Source organism: Sinohyriopsis cumingii, chromosome 3 (genome assembly GCF_028554795.1).
Source record: "Sinohyriopsis cumingii isolate HCF-2022 chromosome 3, ASM2855479v2, whole genome shotgun sequence".
Lineage (NCBI taxonomy): Eukaryota > Metazoa > Mollusca > Bivalvia > Unionida > Unionidae > Sinohyriopsis > Sinohyriopsis cumingii.
In genome coordinates, this window is record NC_142963.1 from 45,429,366 (window position 1) to 45,454,859 (window position 25,494).

At 35.6% G+C, this 25,494-nt stretch overlaps 1 pseudogene across 1 annotated transcript in view; it reads left to right on the forward strand.

The window, feature by feature from the left end:
- The window catches only part of LOC149802782 (autocrine proliferation repressor protein A-like), a 29,667-nt pseudogene extending 6,726 nt beyond the window's left edge, over positions 1-22,941 (forward strand). The window contains exons 4-14 of the transcript XR_016420092.1: positions 2,235-2,351; positions 8,544-8,636; positions 13,692-13,781; positions 16,429-16,558; positions 17,083-17,203; positions 18,029-18,116; positions 18,509-18,547; positions 18,920-19,008; positions 20,661-20,754; positions 21,669-21,734; positions 22,657-22,941. The product of XR_016420092.1 is annotated as an autocrine proliferation repressor protein A-like (transcript). The remainder of the gene's footprint in view (positions 1-2,234; positions 2,352-8,543; positions 8,637-13,691; positions 13,782-16,428; positions 16,559-17,082; positions 17,204-18,028; positions 18,117-18,508; positions 18,548-18,919; positions 19,009-20,660; positions 20,755-21,668; positions 21,735-22,656) is intronic.
- The last annotated feature ends 2,553 nt before the right edge of the window (positions 22,942-25,494 follow it).

Consider the following 25,494-nt stretch of genomic DNA (forward strand, 5'->3'; position numbering starts at 1 on the left):
CTATGCACGAAACATAAGAAAGATAACATTCGAAGACATCTGGATAAAAAATGAATGTTTAATGTAAGGATCGGGAGGTGATTATTAAGCCTGTATTTGGTGATGATGGCTTGGTGTTTCCAAAGAATTCAAACTTTACTGGAATCATTCTTTAGCAGGCAAATTTAAAGCTTAGGTGTACATGCCAATACAAAATGAAATTGCTCACAGAATGTGGACTAACAACAATGCCGAATATATGAACGATGCGATCAAGACGGCTATCAGATATAAGCGACATTCGTTCGTTGAAATTGTTGAGGTGATCGGGGAAATGTTCAGCAAGCAGATCCTACACCTAAAAGGAGCCTTCATGATGAAGGTAACTACCGGCTAAAGGAGACCACCGAAAAATATTTGGTTTAGATACTGACTGGTACTCAAAACCAACCAAGTAGAGAGAAATTCTCTTATAGAAGGTCTTAAGGAATCCACTGAAAAACAAGTGAAATGGACACTTCAGACGTCATTCTCATGTCTACCGAATTTGACTACAAAATGCCATCGACACAAGGAAAATGTTGAGAGGAAAACATTAAGTGGAAACGTCCAAGAGTGGAAAGATCGCAGATTCGCTGAACACATGAAACTATGAAACGCAGTTCTTGTCTGCCGATCTCAATTCCTTTTAAGTGCAGTATTGTATGCTAGTACTGTTTGGTGTGTTTGCTTTTTCGTACGTTGCAATGATTGCTTTTCGAGTCGTATTTTGTATACGTATACTTGCTCAATTTTCATCCTAATAAGACTAACATTTCACGTTCATGATAAGTGTTGTGATGCAGTGTATATAAAGATGTATGTGCTATTGAATTATCGTCTGGAATATAAATTATAGTAATGAATTAACCAATTGGTATATTTGAATGAGCAAATTTCATGTATACATTCATAATTTGTTTATGTGGCCTTTTGCGGAGGCTGAAGACTTTACCAATTCAACTGATATAAATTAATACCTCTTATTTGACCGCCGGGACATACAGAAATAAAGATAAATGTGGGCATTTATATATAATATGTAATGTTTAAATGGCAACCATTTACAAGTGTTGTGTACAGAGGATGAAGTTGAAAAAATGTAATTGACGTTTGAAACCTACCTGATTGCTATTTTATATGAGCTGTGTAGTTTCTGTACGCAAAACACATTACGGGGTTGTCTCTGTGTAATATTTGCACGCAATAAGAAATATTGAGTTGTCTCTAGGTAATCTCTCTATGCAAGAAGAATTCCGGGGTTGGCTCTGTGTAATTTATGCATGCAAGATGAATTACTGGGTTGTCTCTGTGTGCACGAATACTTACGGGGTAGTTTCTGTGTAATGTTTGCATGCAAGAAGACTCACCGGTTTGTTTCTGTAATCTGTGCATACAAGAAGAATTACGGGTTTGTCCCTGTGTAACTTTTGTACGCAAGAAGAATTTCGGTGTTGTTCCTTGGTAATCTCTGCATGCAAGACGATTTACGTGATTCTCGCTGCACGGAGCAACAGAATATAAAATGGGGAGAAAGAACTGTATTGTACACTTTTGGGATCCGACACAAAGCGTTTAACCCTTTAATAATTCTTACTTAGATATTTTGAAAAAAGAGTGCATTAAATTTGTTTGATTAGGATAAAGTATTTTCCATAAGGATACATTAATGTTCGACACATTTAACAGTTTAACTTGCTTTGCAGAATATACTGCTGAAGTCATACATTTATTCAGTTTGCACAATTTAAAAGACTAAAGACTGCATACAAATACAGTCCTGATTATTTTCATGGGAATGATATAATTAACTTTATAAAAACGGTTAGGAATAGGGCATAGGGCTTGTATCAAAGTATGTTGTACGTTTTCTAGACCAAGTGTAGGTGAAAAATTAAGTACTGGTTTGGTTGGTTCACGGGTTATCGGCAGCAAGTGATTTGGTCCCTTCTTGTTTAGGTTTAAGAACACCTAATCACTTTCTGTCTGGAAACTGAATCAATTCTAACTTAGCGACCAGGTGACTTGAATTATCGCCAGCTTAAAGCAATTTTTGTACTAGTTAATCATTTGATACTAACTGGGGAATACGCATTGAAGATAAAGGAAAACTGCTGAGGAAATGAATTTAGTTCTCGTATGAATCTTGTTTATATTAAGAGGATTCGACTGCATATGAGGGAGAAATATATAGATTGTGCGATGTATACTTACAGGCTGATCCGGAAAAGAAGCAAAGGAAGGAAGATGCCATAATAGCGTGGACCTGGAAAACATTTATTTTAAAAAACTCGTCTGACCCTGAAATTCTTCTGAGAATGCCAATGACGAAAGTAAGACAATCGGATCTAAAGGGAAAAATCTTTTACAGCGTGTTTGTTTTCCTTTGCTTCTTTCTTGCTGCTTTATATATAGGCTTCTTAATACTATTATTTAAGTATGGAAAGATAGTCTTAAATACAGTAAGTTTGTTTTCGGTTAGTAGAAAACGGAAATAAAAAACAACTGAGTAGCGATAGAACCCACTTTGGAGGAATCTGGGCCACTGTTCGTGAAGAGTGAAAAAATGGGAAGTTAATGTTCGAACTGTCCATAGGACTAACGCTGGATGGCTAAATCGTCACTGTCAGATGATGTAAAGCCCATTGTGCGGCAATCGCATTAAATACGTCAAGGCCAGTGTGACTATGCTAAACGTTCAAAGTAGGTAAAAGGTCATGACCTTTGTATTATGTCTTGACGGGAAGTAGACTTTAATGGCGTTTTGTCAGAAAGCAGATTCCTAAAGTTTGCTTATGCGCAATGAGAAATATGTTTGTATATGCTCAATTAAGAGTTTGATTGCGCATGCGCACTAACATTTTTAAAACTTTAACCTTAACATTGAAAATTGAGATAGTTTTAGTTTCTCTTGGACAGGTTATTCATACATATAAACACACAAAAAAGAAAAACGGCAATATTGAGTGTTATTTCTCTTTCGAGGGATATGGATGTCGCTTAAAAGGGCCATTGGTTTATGTCGCTTAAAAGGGCCATTGGTTTAGTGGCTGACTTTTCACCAAGCGACCAGACTGCTTGACTCTATGTCCGAGTAAGCTAGTCCTTACCCTTACAAGAGACCCATATTAAATGACTCGTTTGAAGCACCTTTGCTTTTCCACATACATTTTTCGGACAAAGACTGCTAATTCTGTCCGTTGATCGTCCACTTCAATATGGCATAGATAGGGATGCTAAGGGCAAACGACATATTGGATATTGCTGGTGAGTCATTTACACTCATCACAATGATGCTCCTTTGAGAACGGAAGACACTGCTGGTGAAGGCACCACTTTATATAAACAGACAACGGATTGAAAATGAGTTTTGGGTTCATCCAGTCAGAACGCGTGTAACATAATTCCGCTACACCGCTGCCATATAACACTTTTATGTGGTGCTGTATTCACCTATCATATTTCAAGAGGATGTGTTACGTGATATTTAACGGATATATAAAAGAACATTTCTTCTATTCACATTGTCAGAGTGCGGGAAAGTTCTAGTACAGTACCCATGACTAAGCTCAAAATAAATATTTTGTGTTTGGATGTGCCTGCAGATGATTCCTATACCCAGAGTGAGAGAACTATACAGTTCAACTGTTGGCATCAATCACACGATGGCATCCTGTATTCCAGAAAATGAATTGGAATTGGATGTGTCTTTCTGCGATTTATTATTGTCATCGCAGGAATTGTTGACTGCACATCTTATACCACTATCATTCCCAGAATATGAAGAATGTAAGAAAAATAAACAAGAAGAGTTTAAAAGTTTTATGCAATGTCAAAATGAGGAAGACGTTACTTTTCAATGGCAGCAGGAGAAGAAAAAAGAGAACCGAGAACTAACAATCAGCATTAACAGTGAATATAGTTGGAATAGTGTAACCGTGAAATTGATGCAAGAGACCATGGCTGAATTGAAACAGTTGCATCTTTTTATGAAATTAATTTGATCAATCCTAAAGGAAAGAGACCTATACTTCTAGAAACTGACTGCATCTACCATAGCAGCCACTACTACAAAGACGACACTAGCAACAACAGCAACAGTTGGATGTCGGCGAGGAAAATGTTCCAGAGAGTTTCAGTTCAAGATCGACAATCGTTAATTCATTGAAGGGCTATTTGTCTTTACACACCTCTCTTTTTGGACGCACGCATCTCTGACCAAAGGAGATACTCCTCAGTTATTGCCCATTAACCCCATTCCTCCGAACTTATAAACGTGTGTTTGTATCTGCATCGTATCAACAACGTAAATCATAAACAAATCAATACAAATGTTCTACCTACATGTATTATATACTCAAGAAATATGAATCATAGTAAAATTATATCACATTATTTGACAAATGTTTATTTTTCTTATGAGTGTCGTGCGTTAAATTTTTAGAATGGATTCTTATGCTTCCTCTTCTTAAGAAAACTTTCTTTCTTTTTCTTATCCTTCACTTCGTTTGACGTTCTGGATATTCAGAGGACTATTATCCTTTCTCTTGCAAAAGCAAAGTGAGGACGATGACTTTCTATGTCACCCACCAACAGAAACATTTTGTTAGAGGTAGGTCACCTTAGCGATTCTAAATATGCGCTGATCGATTGATATTTATTATCATCGTCATTTTTTAGACTGTCAGTTTCAAGGTCGTCAAAGAGACAAAGGATTATTTTCATATTCAACCGTTCAACAAGGTGACTTCCAGAAAAGTCACTCTTGTATAGCGAAATTTAATGAGTTCAATTCCAATGTCCCCGCAGAGAAAGGAGCTACGTTTATTACAAACTTAACATAGTGTATGTCGATTGAGTTTACTCGAGGAGAAGATCAAGATAGTTTGCGACGAGCAAACAGTTTACAATCTCCTGTCTGGATCGAACTGAGTTAGCCTGCTAAATTAACATTTTTATAAAAGCATCGACAAACACGTACAGCAATCGAACGACGAAGTTTACATTACCAAAGGCAAATTCAGCGTCTTTATAACTCATTTTGATTTACCTCTTTCGAGCAGCGGAAATCGCAAAGTTAAATAAACGCCACTATGTACACTACAAGTTCATCGAGAATAACGAACAAAGGCACACTACTCGTTCTCGGTTACTTTACCTGGCTATTGTGATGTTTTCAAACAATTCAACATATTAAGAGAGAAGTGGATAAAGTTTCTGTATATACCCACTGCTAAGTCTTTAGCTAGATCAGGATGTGCATAATTGGGTCAATGGGATGAAGTAGTTTTCATTTATGGTGTGAAACTCCACGAATGAGGGCATGCAATCACAAATCACATTAAACATAGCAAATGGTGTCAGCGCTGACACTGCCTTCTCTTGTTGGGCAACCGCTCCAGTGGCCTGATTGTTTAGAGTGCCCGCCTGGGATGCGGAAAAGTTGCGATTTCGAACCCAGGCAGAGTCATACCAAACACTTATAAAACTGGTACTAGCAGCTGCCTTGCTTGGCGCTCTGCATTATGAGGTTAGGGTTAGGACTGGTCGACCTGATGTCATGATAATGTGACTGGGTGGGATAACATGCTACATGTCTGCGACATGATGCTCCAGTAATAGACATCACTTTAAACTGCCACACTGCAGACATCCTAGTTATATGACTGAACACTTGTTAAAGCTGCGTTAAAAATCCAAATCACAAACACATACCCTTGTTGGGTATAGTGAAATTATTAAAGACTTTGAGGTTTACCAAGCGCTCATAGAAGACCTAATTTAATAAGGCAATACGTATCGATTGTATTGGGGACGATGTCTCGTGTGTGTCTTTGTGACTGTATTTCTTGGATATCTTTTACCTGAGTATCCCCATTTGGTTCGTCGTAAATTGATTATTTAAACGAAACGAATTGCGTTACATGTCATGCTATTATTAAAGAACATAAATTTAATACTGCGTGCAGTATAAGTTCGTCGAAATGAACGAATAACTTTTTTTGATGTTTGTGTACACTTATGTTGTTGATGTTGTGGTGGAAAATCTCGAGGAATAGCACAACAAAGAGAAGACAGTGTAGGTGATATGTTCTCATCGCTCTTTCATGTTGTAGCACCGGTCAAAGAAAATGTTGAGCCCCAAGGATTCCCTGCTTTGAAACATGCTGCCTGACCCAAATAAAAGACCCAAGACATACACATCAAGAAACAGAGTTTCAAGCATGCATTATTGAATGCAAGTAAACATGTGATGATGGGACAAGAAAGTAGCTCCAGGATCTCTATAAACACCTTTGAATTCTCAACACATTCTTTTTGAAGCAAAGAGTCATCCTCCACGCAGTGTCGGAGAAAAACGAGACGTCAACAACATTAGGACTCCACAGACACTGCACGAAAATGAACAAGATCTCCTTGCCATGCCGCCTACAATGACGAGGATGCAGTGGTTAGAATTCCATTACGAGTCATCTGTTATATCCTCAGATTCTATCAAGTTAGAAATCAAGGAGCAAAATGAATAATACATTCGTCTGAATAACAGTTATGTGTACCTCAGAAACGATCATTAAAACCGACGATGTCGATCTAAGCGTCAATGAAAGAATGGCTCCTGTCCGCAATTTCTTGCATTATTTATTCAGTGAATTGGATTTGTTCTCGAGTAGCAAACTCAGTAGAAGTCGCAGCATGGGCACCCTCCCTCACAGACCTTACCTAGAAAAATTATTAACTTAAGCCAAGAATACACACTTAGATGCTTGTGTGGTGTAAAGTACTCGCACGTTAGACAAGTCTGAACACACATTACCATAAGGTACCACGGCATCACTTACGACGGTTATGCAGGACGGAATTACGGAATTGTTTATGGGTATTTGGTTTCACCCCATAAAACCAGTATCGGTGGTCATTTGAATCGCCAGGATATCAGGAACGACTCCCTGTGTAACTATAATTTGTTGCTGGCCCTGGAAAAAACGGTGAATGTGATCTTCTTAGCAGAGTTTGATTTTGCCCTTAACATCAAGTCTGAGTGTATTGATTTATGACTAATACATGTGAAATCGAACCGATGGGCATCTATAACAAAACGAAAAGCAGCCACATACAGAACATCAAAGTGGTTGTGGGGAAGAAGACGTTGCAGATATATCGCGATCGGCAGTACATAAGGAACACTTATTATCCTGTTTTGATAACCTCATGGCTAAAAGAATCACACTCCTAACCAGAAACCATTGTGATGGCTTACAAACCAATCGTCCTCGCCACATACAACACCTAAATGTTCATTTAAGTCAAGAATGAAAGATGGCAGATTATCTGGACAAAGCGTGGGCACACATCCTAGAAAAGACAGTCTTGGAAGAGTTGTATACTGATTTATACACTATTCGAAACGTCATTTGACTTTCGTTGAGACGAAACACATCGTAGCTCTCTTCTTGTAGCAGAGTACGAGACTTCATATTATTCGTCGTTCTTTAGAAATCAATGTAAAGAAAACTTCAAATATGAACTAATTGTCTATCATTACCTGTCGAAAGGTAACTTCATTACCTTCTGAAATACATTGTGTACAGAGCTTCAACTGAGAACCTAAAGATGTTTGAGCATATGTCAGACGACTGTTATCGAACAGAAACCCTCTGGATGGCTGCTTGCATTACTAACATGGTGAAATATTTTGATTCATGTGGATCACATCCTTTCGAAGAGGATATCATAGCCTTTATGTAAATAAACGCTGTGTCAACTCAGTTTAATATTGTGATATTAAAATGATCCGAGTTGATGGTGTATGTATAATATTGTTTGATTGTCTTCGTCATCGAAATATTGGATTCACTTTACAAAATTTACTGTCTTGTTTAGTATCCCATTTTCCTAGAAACGAGGAAAAGTGCTTTGGTGATCAATATAGATGGATGTTATCTTTAGCAAAGAAATGTAATGTCCATCGATGGTAATGCGAAACTGCCGCATGAACTCTGGTTTTGCTTACCATTATTGTAAAACCTGTAATGGCATTCATGTTTAAATTTTGGGATATGTATTTGTATTTGACAGAGAAAATATTATACATGAAGAGGAATGTCTGTCCTAAACTTATATGTTCATTCTTTGTTAATGATCGATTGAGGAGGACTTATTAATATTTAGAAATTATGTTTGTGACTGCTTTATGAATTATGTTTGTAATTCTTTTTGGATGCTATATTTGAATTGAATTAGTAGTACAGGACTATTATATTCATCATCGAAAAAGCGACAAAAGTAAAATTTTCTTTAATATCAATATCATTTTTAAAAAGTATTTGCGATCTCTTTATACCGATCAAGATTCAATTTTTAAAATATCTGTTCATCTTGTGAACATGTGTTATATTCCCGTATGGAAGTTTGCTTTTTCTTGTTATGAAGGCATCTAATTTTATGCCATCCTAAATTACACCCTCCTTGAAAACAAATCATAAATAACACTTTAGTTTTATTATTATTATTATCATTATTCACAGGCTGCCGTGCGCGCCCTCGACACCATTGCTAGCGTTGCTACAGCAAAAGTCGGAAAGACAGTAGATACATTCTTGGTGACTGGTGCATCAAAGGTAATACACATCACACAAGGTAGATACGGCGGGCACAATCAACTGATCCGATTATCACTAATGTAATTACATATCCTTACATGATCGTGATATTTTTTAGCTGACTTCAAGCTAGAGAAATTATGACGTATGTGGTACTCAACGTACAATAAGAACGTACTTACTTAGAGCATTTGCTTCTAAATTAAATTTTAAAAAAAAATTGATAGGTGTGTGCTGGTTATGATTTATGTCACAGCACGTCACATCACGTCTTGATGCGTGAAAGCGATTCCCTCGGCACAAATTCATCCCTCGCGGACCAACAGAGTTTGCACGCAACAAGCCTGCTGCTCATGCTGGGTTACGGCGTGGGAATTTTGTGAGCTGTTTTTAAATATGGGCATTTGATACTTTTAGTTTAATGAGAAATCATATTACCATTGGTACACCACAGATCATCAACAATTACAAAGATATTTTTTTAAAGACAAATGTGATCGTACTAATTTTCTGAATAGGTATCAATTTAAATCTTCGAACATTCAGAAGTTCCGATTAATATTTTGTTTCTTTGTAACTTTAATAGTCGTATCTTTAGGAAACAAAACACATAAAAACCAATAAAATCTCAAACAAGTTTATTGAAAACATCGAGTAGATATATTCATGTTGATTTATACCGTAAAAACAATATTAATTTTACCTTCCTGTCTACGTTAGTTTAAGGAATTCAGTACGAATTACAAACGACTTACTTACATCGGGTATAGTCATTCTTGAATGTAATAAACCAAGCAGATCGCGTTAGGATTGTTCAATTTCATCCTGTAAATACTGGAAATGGGAACCCCAGACTGTATAGGCATATTCTAAACAAGGTCTAACTAAACCCTTGAAAGCTAATTATTTCAAATTTGGTGGGCAAAAGGATGATTTACGTCTTAAAAGTCAAAAAGTATGAATTGCTTTTGTGCATAATTCTTGCATTGGACGTTTCTATTTCAGATTATTATTAATTATGTTTCCTACATATACTATTTAGTTGAGATGCTCTTAAGAAGCTCTTTCCAGTGACCATGACATACTTATTTCACGAGCTTTAATTTAGTCATACGCATTCTATTGCATTTTGTTTTGTTTTGGTGGTGAATAAATTCTAGGCATGATGTAATTGAGAGAAAGGTACTGAACCAAATACAATGACTAGCGGTACTCCAGAAGGTACCTTGAAATAATCAAATTTAAATCATTTAATACCATGTGTTGATTTCAAAAACAATAATACAATCTATTCAGATCAGAGTTTTGCCATCAATTCCATACAAACAAATTTACCCTTTAACATCTTGTGGTAGACAGTGTTAAAAGCTTTGAATATATGGTACAAATAGTTATACTTAGTCCACGTGATCTAAATGCTTATCCCAATAACCAGTGACAGAACACAGCTATGCCTGACAACCATTAAATTTCCAGTAGTCATGTCAATTGTTACTAATAGTAGAAGAAAATAAATGATCATAGTTCTTCATGATATCTAATATGTTTAAGCACTTGACAACGACCAGTGATAAGTGAGAATGGATAGTAATTTACTGTCCATTGCGCTAACATCGCTTTTGAACATTGGGTATATATTTGTCAAAGACCGATCCCTTGGAATATTATAAATTTGTAAAGGTTGCTGATAAAGGGATATAGGTACTGATGCCAAAGGTTTAAGCTTTTTCGGATTTATGACATCAGAACCACACTTTTAAAGGGATTAAACCACTTTTGAATTCCAAAACATATTGCTACTAGATTATTCATTTTTGGTACTTTTAGGTATTTACACAATGGAGCAATGTCAACGGTATGGATAGAAACACTGCCAAATTTCAGCTTTCTCTGCATCTATGTCTCCTAATTTAGGGTTTGTATTAAGTTGACGAATACCCTGAAAATCTCTGTTTCCGTGTCTCGATATATTTCCAGAATGGTTTTGAATCTGACGTTAGGTTTCTAATCACGTTATTAGCATAACTATTATGTGAATTCTGCACTCTTCTCTAATTTATATTCTTAATTGTTTCCATTTTTTTAAAAAAATTTCACTGCTAGTACGTTTGGATTTAGCAAGAACTTTGCTTCTTCTGCGAAAGAATTTTCAACTTTTGTTTGAAATCCAAGTCATTGACTCAACTAAGGTTTTTAATTTTGATGAAATATTTTTTCAGTTGTATTAGGTCGAAAAGATTTTTAAATATTTTATAGTTTTCTTCAACATCTCCTTTGTTTACTATACCAATTAAATATTTGAATATTCAGGAAAGTCAAGGCTACAGATCTCAGTGTCTCAAAATCTCATTAACGAAATTAATAACTAAACATTCGACGACTTTGTTTTTGTTTTGGTGATACTTAGATGGAGTACAGGCTGTAAAATAGTGTCATTGTTAAACCAACCTTTTGAGGGAATGTGTGCGAATTGGCATGGTAGTTAGGTCAGAAAGCGATCTGGTATATTGTTTCCTCTATCTGGAAGGTTAACTTCTTATTCTAAGCCAAAATCATTCATAATATCAATCAGAGACAGGCCCTCTGAGTTGCTAATGGTATTCCTAATTTTGCATATCCTATTTGTCCAGTTAATGTTCTTCAAATTATCATCAGCTACAAAAATTATGTAAACTCTATGTCTCTTCTCATCACATTTTTTTGCAAGCCTCTTTCTCAAAAAATGAGTATCGTTCCAGTAACTGGCAACGTCTTTTTTTTTACTATGTACCTATGTATTAAGATGATCCAGTCACTTTAGTTTTAACCAATACAGATTCTTATTCTGGTTATTGGAATTTGTGTAAGTTCTTTATGTACAAATAATAGTACTCCACAACCACCATCATGTAATGTTCTAGCATTCCTGGAGACACTGAAATTACAGTCCTTTGGAAAATACTCTGAGGTGCTAACATTGTTGCGTGTATGTGTGTGTGTGTGTGTGTGTGTGTGTGTGTGTGTGATTTTGATTTTGAACACAGCTTTAACAATTTTTAGTCATATCGCTACGATTCTGCAGTGTGATAGTTTATAGTGATGTCTAGCACTGGGGCATCATGCCGCAGACATTTAGCATGATGTCCCACCCAGTCACATTATTCTGACACCAAGCCGACCAGTCCTAACACTAACCCCTTAATGCCGAGCACCAAGCGAGGCAGCTGTTAGAATCATTTTTGTAAATCTTTGGCATGACTTGGCCGGGGATCGAACCCACGACCTACTGCATCCGAGGCGAACGCTCTAACCATGAGGCCACCGGAGCGGTACGCTAAAATAGTTGTAACTTTCAGTTTCTTGGAGAGTCATGATGTCTTGTTTTTTTTAACTTTTTGACAGGAAAGTAACCCTAATGATGCTGATGTCCATTGATACAAACGTTAGTGTAGCTGTATTCCATTTACTGTCGTCAGACTTGACTTTGTATGGAGTGCTGCAATTTCCTTCCCTATTTAAGATATTAAATGTGAATCTTGTTTGAATGGTTGGGTTGTTCTCGAGAAAAGAAACACGGAAATTTTTAATTTCACATATTTGGAACATGTCCAAATGCAGGATGTACTCTGAATGTGACTGCAGTCTGCATTACGTGTGTAAAAGTACTTATCGCTGATTGAAAGATTGCAAGAGTCACATTTCAGAGTCCTGTAGACATTCTGTATCTGACCATTACAAAAGTCATCAGACTTAATGACTTTAGCCTTTTTGTAATCTGTATTGAACTTACCCTGTAATGGTCATTGTTATGATCAGGACTGTGTATAAAATTCATCTGCCGTAATCAAGGCGAATGTTAGGCTTGTATTGAATCCTGGTTTGAAGTGTCTTAAAATTATGTTTCATTCTGACTGCTCTGTGTGTTAACATGTACATTTTTTTAAGGTGCTGTAAGGGCTGAACTCTGACTGGTAAAAGTGTCCTTTGACTCTCTGTATGGCAATAAAAGGCCACAATGACTGTGCAAATGCTAAAAGTTAATTGGTTTTATCCACATTATCCATGCTAATTAACGAGTTAATATTTTCCCAAAATAACACAAAATTTGATTAAGCTATACTTAGAAATGTTCTTAAATTACCTGTATAAAACTCACAACAGTAAACGTCATAACTTATAATTTCCCAAACGGGTAGAAAGATCAAAAACAAATTGCTTCAAACATATAAGTCCTTCCCATCTAATGCAAATAGTTCATGACTTTCAACTTGAACATTGTTCTTGTCTAACAAATACCTATGCCTGGTTTTCGAAGTATTATTATTTTAGATTCGAAGAGACACTACCTGCAGGTACAATATCTTTCCAGACTGGTCACTGCGACGTTGGTAGCTACCGCACAGACAGTCAAACAAGAGGGGATGAGTCTACTGTCTTCAAGGAAACGTGTTTTATTGTTCAGAACATGCATTAAATTGGCAATCGTTGGTACAAAATAGTTTATATTTTCTACAGCAATATAAGTTTTGTCAAGTTGAAGGTACGAAACAAATAACAACATTTCTAAGTTCGCTACAGCACTATGGTTCATGTAAAAGTCCAAAAAAATGTTAAGGTTCGGGAGAAAAGAAAATCACAATCAAATATACTAAAGGAGTCATTCCTTCGAATAAAAGAACCCAAAACGTACCTTTTTGCACACCTGTGTGAGTCTATATTGCTATGTGAGTCAGTAGTAATTTCGGACAATACAGAAAGTTTAAATATCTTGATAACATCTGAATAGAGCCAAGTTTAAATCTTAATATATTATGTGGGTAGTAAGAAAATATAATTTAAAGCCAGTGCATTATATGATATAATTACACTTTGAAAATGAAATTATAATATTTAAAAGACCTTATTCCATGTCTCACACCAGTTGTTCTGTAGCTCTTCAAATGCATACTTATGTTCGCTTCAGTAAAGCAGCCATAGGAGACCAAATGATGAAGCGTATCCCTATTGATCACATCTAAAAATGATCGTTATTGTATTAATCTGTCCATGTGTTCATACTCAGAAACGAATTTTATCTTGCTGTTGGAATTCCAGCGTGGTTGGACAACGTGGACCACAGGTGCTGTAGACAAACGTGTAGTGGCTATAGCCCCAATTGTCATGGATCTGCTGAACATGGTGAAGGTAAGAGGATCGAATATCGAACTACACATGTCAACTGAAGTACACATATATTCATTCACATGTGGTATCTGTGTTGACGTTTTAACATCCAGCTCATAGTTTTGCTGTATCGTACTGACGTTGAATCAGGCTAAACATTACGCGAAATGTTAATTGCACAGCGCTTTAATCACATAACGAATATTTTATTCGGCAGTATGAAACCTCTTCTGATCGAAGATAGAGCTAATTCGATAGCCTGTCGTCCGTCGTCCTTCCATTATCCCTAGGTTGATCTAGCTGTTGCTCTTAAACGAAAATGATGCTTCTAGGCATCAAAGATGGCCACCATGGCGGTCAATGTGAACATCTTGTCATCGCTGCTTCTACGAACAATAGCCATGTAGACGTTTTGGTTTTCACTAAAATACTTAAAATGACTTGAAAATGGCATTAAATGAAGATAATGCCGATCTGACACTTATCTTGGCCCATCGTGAAAATCTTGTTATCAGTATTTCTTTCTCAGGAATGAGCATATCGACATGTGGTTTTCATCAGGAGCCTGCCTAAAAGATATAACTGAACATGAATCAACTGTACCGATTTGAGGTCTATACAACAGTCACCATGGCAACCTTTTGACTAATCTTCGTGAACGGATGTTACTTTTTTCAACATGTAACTGGCCCTGTATTAAAACGAGATCGACCGAATCCCCAAAAAGATGGCGTAGAAGCCATGTTGAAAATCTTCTGTTGACCACTTTTAACGAAATCATTCTTGTATCGACAAGAGATTTTCAGTAAAACAAGTGTAGCTGGTTCTGAACATATGACCTCCACTACAACAACCATACAGGCTCTTGAAAGATCTTGCTATCAATACTCCTCTGGTACACATTACGCCACTGATAGATTGTTTTCACTAAGGGATATCTGCAATATTTCATTGGTAATGAAATTAAATGGTGAAGATCTTATCAAAAGAATGAACGCGCAGATTCAAACAAATTTTCAAACCAGAATTACTTGACCTCAGTGTCAAGTCAAAGTTTTCTGCTTGCATATTTGTATTTCACTAACCTGATGAAGACACTGACTTGTACATACGTATGTCGATTTTCAGGAGGTTTGTACTTAGTTCTTCAATAAGCAAGTTTGTAATCGGCACTGTGACATCGATTTCAAGGTAAATGGTCTTGACTCGAGGATTTTAAAAATATATTATGGTGCGTGAGCATGAAATGAAACACAATTCTTAAGACCTTTGTATCATTTTCAGTTTGAAAATAACATTGAAGACTAAATTGAGTGCAGTTTTGATAATTTTCTTTATATTTGAGCGCGAATAAAAGGAATTCCCAATCGAATGAAAAATAATTATAAAGACCGTGTCGAGAGCTTTTTGTTACGGTTTTCTAATCAATATCAGAGGCGTAGCTGCGGGGGGGGGGCAGGGGGGAACATATGTCCCCGGGCACCAAGGTACAGGGGCACCAAAATGAGGCTTACAACGTTACATTATAATAAGTAAACAAGGGTAATATTCAAAAATGTGATTAAACGGGGAGGGGGCTGGGGCGCCAATTTTATAGTTCGTCCCCGGGCGCAAAATATCATAGCTACGCCTCTGGTCAATGTTATTACGATTAAAGAGATTTACATTCAAATAATTTAACTTATTTCAATGACGGCATTAACATTTTGTCAATCCCGTTAATTTTGTGTTAAAACTCAACCCTGCATTAGACATTCTATATTATTTCTTTTTGTCATATTACTCGCATTTATTCCTACACAACTGTCGAACAGTTTGTCATATACCCTTTAGTTCATAGAGCAAATACACGTCTTCTATTCTTATCTGTTTTGTCCTTCATACATGTTTCCATGTTGTATACGTATTCACCAATTTCAATATAATTATTTGGCTATATACTTTAATTATATGGGTAATAGAACAACATAATATTCTTTTCAGTTCTAGAATCTACCTTAGCTATAAGCGGCAGGTGCCCTCCCCCCTTTTTTACCACATCTATGGATAATTCCGCAAGGCGTACTGCGTTTGCGGGTTTATGTAATTGTGCAGATTGTTTTAAATTAACTGTAACGTTGCCTTTGTGGCGCCCCATTTTCTTTGCTTGATAGGAAAATTCAATATACTGAAATAAGTTACAGTGATGGAAATTATGCTGAATATATTGGTCGCGAAAATATTTATGTCGTTAAGCGTCTTGTGACATACTACAGAAACGAATTCGAGGTCAGCAAATTTACAATTACAGTAAAGTTTATAGCTACATCAAACACAGCAAACTGTCTTCACTCTTTGGTGTATATTTATAACTTAAAGTAATACTTTGTGTATACATAATACTTGATTTTTGTCAGAGGAAACCAGGCTGTGTGTTTAGAGGAGAGCTAATTACCGGGTGACCATGCAAATGTGACTGTTACGCATGAAAACCTGTTATTCGCGACAAACTTTCCCTTTAAATCTGGGGATGTGTACTCAGGCTTTGGGATATGAAGGGAGTAGATTTTTTCCTTATATTCAACCTGCACACACACACACACACACACACACACACACACACTTTCTGCTGCATCATTGTATGTCTTTGCCTTGGCACCTCGTTGCATCGTTTCCTTTTTCCCTCCAGAATCTTCATCATCATTATCAATCACTCGGTGGATGGACATTTGCCTTTGGTGATTATTATGACGTTAATTTTACAAGAGATCTGGATAATCGAAACACGCAGAAGATGCTCAATATTATTGACCCAATATGTGAGTTTGTTAGCTTATATCTTGTACAGATTTGCATATCTGATATGTAAACGGAAATATAAAACGTCTTGAACGATAATCGTTGCACACTTGGAGCTCTAGTGTTAATGGAGACATATTTACTGAGTGTCACTGACTTTGGCAAGTCTTTTTGTTTATATATGGTATCAGTGATAGTGAATAGGTTATTTTATCACGAATACGTTAGATATGATTTAACTACAACACATGACTGATGATCCTTGCTCGCCTTACGGTTAGTAATATCCAAGGATAGGAATGTAGGTGCAAATGAAATAAATGCGTGCAAGTTTATGTAAAGTTAATATGTAATTTTTCAAATCTTGGTTTGTATCAGCGCTAAACTTTGTATCAGAAACTTTGAGCCTAGAGAAATAACTCTTTTGCCAAATATAACCGATGCTAAGTGTTCAAGATCCTGAGTACATTTCAACACAATTCACAAATTAAATAATGAAATAATCAATTAATTATTTAATCAATTTCTACCCTTTATTTTCCAGCTTACAATGACAGATTTATTAATAAGCCCAAGTATATCATCACCACTGGTGGAGACGAGTTTTTCATCCCGGATGACTCTGATTACTACTTTGATCAGCTAAAAGGTCCCAAATATCTGAGGTACGTCTTGTGTGCAAGATGCATTATAGCACAATGATGATAGTCATGATAAATCCTATATTTCTCAGTGATGTATTTCAATCATTGATCAGAAAGTTATCGATATGTAAATGAATGATTCTAAATAAAAACATAACATTTTAAAATCACTTTATAGAAGATTTCACCGAAACTCGTGCTTGTGGCCAAAATCAAACATGTTTTCGGGTTGAGCAAAAGAAATGATTTTTCTTAATAAAAGAATCCCGCTAATCTAATTAACTAATGAGTTTGGTTCAGAATAGTTCCATGAGTTTTTCACTGAACCATTTATGGTCAGCTTGTTTTTTCAAATGCATTACATTAGGGAAATAAAGTGATTAAATGTAGTGTAGTAATATTTGTTTTCTGGGAAAGAATTCTCGATAATTTGACAAATTATGATCTAGTACACGCACGCTTGAGCATGCAAAAGTTGATCTTACTCAGTGAATTCGAAAAAAAAGGAAAAAGGATTGATAAATAATTTTACTGAATCGTTACGCCATACAGTGATTTCATTTACTTTCTTAGGTAATTATTTTACATGCCCCCTCCCCCAATAAAAGAGAAAGAAGACATTTTTGACGATATTTTAATTCATGGATACAGCTCTATGATGGGTGATGTGCTTCCTATATATATTTGTCTTCGCAGGTGTATCACTTGCATTTAGGTTTTAACATTAATGGTTTGTAGCCACCTAGAAATCAACGAAAATTGGTTTCCAGCAAATCAAACTAAGTATATGGTATTTTAAATGCAGCAAAGCGTATGAATAACCAAAAATTGCCGTTCTTCTTCCAGAAAGATCCCCAACGCCGAGCACAGCTGCGTTGGACACGAGATTAGCCTACTGTTCAGCCTGAGAGCATTTTTCCTGTCTGTAATGCTGGTAATGAAAACAATGGACCAATTCATACAATATCATGGGGAGAATGTTCGCGATATATGTGATCGTTGTGATTGATACAAAGCTAAATTCTCTAAAAAAAAATAATCAATAAATCCAACAATTAACTGTGCATTACAGGAAACTTGAACGTATGATTTGGGTTCTTTTGTATTATTTTCCAGTTTTGCCTTTGACCTTATTGTCATACAATTTGCCACACTGTTTTTGGACAAAGTTAAAAATCTGAGTAAGCAATGTTTTGTATATTATCTCTCTGGAAGAATCGTAATACATTCATTACTCTATATATTACCGTATATTTTAAATTTAACTTTCTGTATAAAGTCATTCGTTATCTGTCTTCTTGGACGTATGCTGTGTTCGTTTTTCAGAATGAGCCCTTTCCTAAAATGGAATGGATTAAAGTGACGGTAAGTTTACCGAGTTTATTTATTTATGTTATAATATATTGCTTGCTATCAAGTTTGCATGGTATTTCATACAGTCTATTTACAGGTCCATTCCTGTACGTATCATCACTTGAAAGTAACGTAGAAGTCTTAAGCATCTATTTATACATTAATAAGCCTTACATGCACGTCTCTCTCAGAATTGGAAAACATCAGATCGGTTAGAAATTGTGTACTGCTTCTGTCCTTCAATACATTTATTAGCATTTGATGCAGAAGATTAATACTTCGCGAATGATACAATGAAGTCATGAAAAATGCGTGATAATGTTGACAATAGTGCTGTGAAAAGTAACAATAAAAACAATTATGTGGTAACTGCATCTAATTCAGACGCCAAACGGAGGCAAAATTCTTCTCACGTTGGATAGACAACCTTTGACGATTCACGCCTCCCATGCACAGACACTCGATGGAATAAGGTAGGAGAAATACTAAGTGTAGTTCTAGTTACTTTTACATGCGATACTTGCGTGGTTTTCAATATTTTTTTATGCACTGTGCAATTATTAACAAAGGTTGCTGTTTAGATTTTATATATATATATATATATATATATATATATATATATATATATATATATATATATATATATATATATATATGTGTGTGTGTGTATGTGTGTGTAATAGCGTTTCACCTCAATGAAGGGTGCCTCGATCTGGTGCTAAAGACACGGGTAACTGCCCAAATAATATAAACCTTTGTTGACTTGAACTACACATCTGTTTTCCATCTTGTTCTCTTTGGCCAGAAGACGTTCGAGTTGTTATAGTTCACCCATCATCTGTGTATACATTACAGTAATTGATGACCGCTTTATCAAATATCGCCTTTGCGGTTTATTAAAATAGTATAAAATATGTTATTCTGGATTAAAATCTATAACATCAAATCAACACAGCAAAACAAGCATTCCGACTGAAGCAACAACGTTGTATGAACTAGTTATTGTGAATTTATGTGGTAAGTTTAGTGTAATGTATTAAAACCTTTTATTAAGGGTAAGAATTATTTAGGAAATAGGTCCAAGTTTTTTTGTGAAAAACACGAGAGAACTATGAAGAGTGTATGATAAGTGCTAAATAATTTGCTGTAATTATTGGTTTATTTGAAACTGTCTATAAATATAATTGATATAGATCGATAAAAAAAAACGTTCAAATAAAATGTTCTGCAGATGAACATGCAAATGGTTAAAACTCTGCGAATATGTGATTGTGATGTAACGTAGATGAATGGCCGTGCTGTAAAAATGTCGGAAACGTAGAATGATTCTACTACTGGGCAAAGAACCTACTGTAAAATTATGGAGTTCTCTGGGTATTTTTTGTTTAATCAAGCTGACATGTATACCACTTACATATGCAGTTCTCATCCATATTCTACAGTTTTGAGGTGGTTTCATCGTTCTAAAATATGGCCATGAATCCTTGGAAGATGGCCCACTTTCTGGAAGACTAGTCGATTTGTGAGAGAGAAGTGGTTGATGTAAAGGGGGTGGGGTACAGTTGACGAAGATGCTTGATATACATTGAAAGCTGTTTCTGTCACCGAACCATCTGGCACTGGTATCCGATGTACCCATCCACTCCATGACAACGCACCGGATAATAAATCCACCATCGTGATAGGTTTGCTGAAGGAGTACAGTATCCAAACATTGCAAGATAGTCTTGATTTACCTCCAAATGAACTTTGCTTGTATCCCGTTGTAAAAGATTCAAAATGGGACAGAAACTTAAAATTTCACTATGCGGCTGGAAGTTCGCTCTTCCAGTATATGAACAGCATACCAAAACATGAATGCAAAATGGCATTTAATAATTGGTTAATAGAACTTGAAAGTGTGTAGCTGTGGTGGGGGTACGTTGAGGTGGAGCGCTGATATACAGTATGCTAAAAAAGAAAATTTTTGAAACAGCGCACTAATATTACAGACGTTTACAATAAACCTCGTAGAACGCACAAAAAATACACTCTGACAAATTCTGCCATTCAGTTTTAGAATATCGACCCAAATGGAAATCCGTTGTTTACGATCAGACTTTTTGAACTTGTATACATATTTCAGGAGAGATTTTCGACTTTGGAGAGGAACCCCTGGAAACCCACGCAAGCCACAAGTTCATCCAGTAATCTGGTTTACGCGAGACGTAACGGCTTTGGTAAATCACTTTCTCTAGATTGTAATACACCGCGGTCATATATATGAGTCAATGAAATTTATGAGAGAAAAAAATATGTGTGTACAGCCTTCGACTGTATTCTAATAACCTCTATCTGCCATTCCATTGTCATTTATGTCGACAAAAATTTAATAGGCTTATTGTCAGACGATTTTAATGGTAATTGGTCATAATTTGTGCCTGTTTGTAGAGCAAGCTACCAGTCTAGTATCTTTACTTCGCTTAAATTAAACAAATAAAATTAAACAGTCAATTCTCTGATCTTTCATTTGAAATGGATATCACAATATTAGAATGATATAATAAACTCTTATGATTCGAATATATATATATATATATATATATATATATATATATATATATATATATATATATATGTATATGTATATATATATATATATATATATATATATATATATATATATATATATATATATATATATATATATATATATATATATTATAGTCCTCGATGACATCACTGTTAAAGCGTTGATATCATATTGCTATGTTTACACTAAAGTTTTAAAAACAAACACGCCTGCATTCTTCAAAGTTATTTTTTTCTGAATATTGATACACATGTTCAGCTTCTGGACAATCCTTATTGTGGGGTAAGTAGCCGGATATGGGGGGGGGGGGGCGATAATAACAGCTTAAAATATTTAAAACATTGTTGTTCATTGCAATTTTGGGCCTTAGATCTTTACAAATACAACACCGGTAATAAAGATTTAGGTACCGAAGTCTATGTAAATTGCATTTGTACGTAAAAAGATGAATTGGGCGATTTTTTTAATCGGCTGAAGCGTGACGAGGACATTATGCAATCATCTGTACGGTTTACTATACTTATTAAAACATTTCGACTGTTCGTTTTATGATGTTCACAGGGAAACGGGACGTTCCAGGTTGAGTTTGAAAATCCAAAAGAAGGATGGATTGCATTTTTTATTCAGGTATGGTATAAATCTGAGTATATGGATAATTGCTGAGTCATGGTTACAGTCGCATTGACTGTTTAATGCACCATCAGCACTGTTGAGGAAAAAACATTTTTCATTGCCAAACTGACTGGTTGAAGAAACTACAACCAATGTATGTTAAACTAATTTGTAAATCATATTATCACTAGATTCAACTGATATGTGATAGATTTATCAACGCAACTGATTCATGAGGTATGGTTTCAACGTTGGGGTCTTTTTACCTTATATCAACTTCGTACACTTTTTATACAGTATTAAATAATGATTTGAAAATTTCCTACTGAGGTAATCTTTTCGACACTTTGCGGCACCGTGTTATTAATGCTGCTATCTGACATTTTCTTAGTTTATCAAACTTCTTGCGTGATTGCATTTTATCTAACTACTACTAACTGCATACTATCATGCCATACCAGGTTTGTGTTTATTTTTGCAAATTGTTTTTGCTTTTGGTGGGGTGTGGTAGGAGGCCTCACCAAAGTCCACCCTGTTATTTGTGTGTGCATGCGTGCGTGGGTATGTAGAATGTGTCCAATACCCTTCCCGATGTGCACACATTTCCTACATCTCAGTCTGCCTATATCATTTTCCACCGGAATGGTAGAATCTATAAGGTCAGATAATTCTCATTTCTTTAGCAAAATATTTAGTACACTGTATCTAAGTATTAAATTTATTATGCTAATTTTGCTAAGTCATCGATATACATCACCTGCTAATTATTTTGAATGCAAAATATTGAAACCTGTGAAAACTGAACACTTACTATTCCGATATATTCTTTAAATCGGTTCCTACTCACTGTCTGCTCTATAAATATTACCTGGTTACTATGGCATTGAGAATGGACTAGTTTCTTTGTACATACTGTATAACCATGTGCCTGTTTCAGGTGACCTTTCCGGGGTTGATGGGCTCTGTGTTAGAATTCACCACCCAAGCTATGATCATTCCAAACACGTTTCCATTCGAAGACTGCCATGGACAAAAGTGTCAAGGAGAGCTTGTTTAAATTATGGCATTAGTACATCACAAGTGCGCAAATTGTAAGCAAACTCACGCATCATAGGTATTATACTCATATTTATTTAAAATATATCATTTAATGAAGAAATATATCATTTTGTGTAACCAAGACAATAAAAATGACTTGAAAATAAAATTCTGATGACCTCCTTTTATGTGTACTATTTATATTTTTGTGCAAAAATAAATTATATATCCATTGAATGTGATTTTCATGCATTTAACACTTTTATTGCCCACATGGATTTTATCCAGAAAAACAAAAACTAGTTGATATATTGACATAAATTTTAATTTGTCCTAACAGCGAAACAACTTTAAAACGTCCCAGTAGGAAGTAATCTTAGCGATAACGTATTATAAAAGTGCATGATGAAACACACCCAAATGGCCCTTGGATTTATTAATGTAAACTGTAATGATTGTAAGTGGTGGTTGCCTACTCTATGAGGAAAACGCAACATGTTAAAGAAAAGTCAGGATTTTTTTTAGTCTGCTTTTAAACATGTCGCTCTTCATTAAGAAATGAGCATTGCTTAACTCAGTCGGTAATTGTTTCTCTTGTTGAACACACACACACACACACACACACACACATATAGAAATTGAAAATTGAAGAAGAACTTGCAGTATTACAAATTCAATCCAAATAATCATGAAAGGTTCTACTCAAGTCCTGAAGAATCGAGTGCTCCGAATGAATTACAGGTCCTCGAATGTGCGGATGTGCCAACAGTCGTTCTGTATCACAATGGCATTGTGCATAACACCATTAAAAAGATTCACAATAATCCCAGAATAATATTTTAGTGCAATGAGCACGATTTAATTCCAACGAATAATCGAACCAAATGTTTCCTCTTAAATTATATCGAAGCACAGCATTAAAAACATCTGCATATTGATGTTAAAACTAGAACATAGGAAATAATAATGAAATAATTGTTCGGCTCTATCCACATAGCCATAAAACGCAGTTTTTCCTACTGGCTACATGACATTCACGGTACTCTGTGTCATAAAAGAACCCATCCGTTGGGAAATAAATTAATTCTTTCGAAGAACCCACTTGACCTTACAAACCAATGAGAAATTACTATAAACTTGCAACAGGTTCAATATAAAGCTTGATGTTAATGTGTGAACACGCATTTATATCTCAATATCTTTACAATATAATCATCACACATGGACAAACAATTGCTAGGTATTAACGTTATTATGTTGTTTATAGGTGGTCGCTACAATAAACAGTTATGAACAAAAATTGCTAACAACAGATACAGTCATGTACCAGAGATTAAACAAACTCTCTCTCTCTCTCTCTCTCTCTCTCTCTCTCTCTCTCTCTATATATATATATATATATATATATATATATATAGAGAGAGAGAGAGAGAGAGAGAGAGAGAGAGACAGAGACAGACAGACATACAGATAGGGAGACAGAGGGACAGACAGATAGACAGACAGAGACAGAGAGGGCGACAGAGTCAGAAAGACAGACACGCCAGCGTGGGGTGGTCTAAAGCGCTTGCCTTTAAAGATCAATCACAAATCTAAACTTTGTCAAGGTGAGCTCGGGTCCCGGTTTCGCTATCGTGGGTACGTAAAAAAAGAGCTTGCCAATAGTTTTCCGTGGGTCAGTGATTTTCTCTCTCTCTCTCTCTCTCTCTCTCTCTCTCTCTCTCTCTCTCTCTCCCCAATAAACAATCTTTGCCAAGACCATCCGTGTCTTATTTTGTCATAGAGCCAACGATATAAACGTTTGACTCAAAATTGCTGTCTTTCTATTAAGCGAGAGCCGCTTTTCATAACTAAAGGAAATAGTTTTAGAAGGTAGTCAAAAACCTTCAGAAGTTCACACTAACGGCTTCAGAAATACATTAACCTAATTCTGTTGGAAGGTATCATTATAACTTTCATTGTTGTCCATGAAGATTCATATTCGGATAAAATTTATGCTGACTTTGCTGACGAATCGAGTCATTACACTTTGCAAACAAGTATTTAATCCATGGAGTAACAGTGACATAATCAAAGCAACAATCTTTCAACTTTTTTTTTAAGAAGAGTCATAACGCTAATCAGACAAAAGGTTGTTGTTGTTATCTTGTTTTGTTTGAACACCATTTCTCAACGCAAGATAGGCTATACATGGCGGCTAGTGTAAATCTGATGTTAGTGCATTCTTGAATTTCACCTATGAGTGTAAAAAGGTAGAAGATATAGAGATGTATAATGAATTGATAACTAAGAGTGTAATAACTGCATCTGACAGATATATTCCAAAGTCCGAATTCAAATCTCATTTGAAACCATATTAGAAGAAAAGTGGACTTGAAAAATTACATCAGAATATGAGAAAAGCGCGCGGAGAATGGATCAAAGCAGGAAACAATAGAAGCACAGAGTGTAACATCAAAAGAAAATACAAGGACGCGAAAAGAAAGTTTGGAAAAAAAACATAGGCTAGAAAAAAAGGTATATAAAGAGTGCATATTTGAAGAGATAGAAAAGAGTGCAGAAATGGGAATAGACGAATTCTATACAGTCATACGGGAAAATAGGAAAGATAAATCGGACATAGGCAATATTCCATTTCGAGGAGTAGAATCTATAATTTGGATGAATGTGTCAATCTATGGAAACTATATTTTTCTGAATTAAGTGGTACAGCAGATGAGGAATATAATGATTGTGT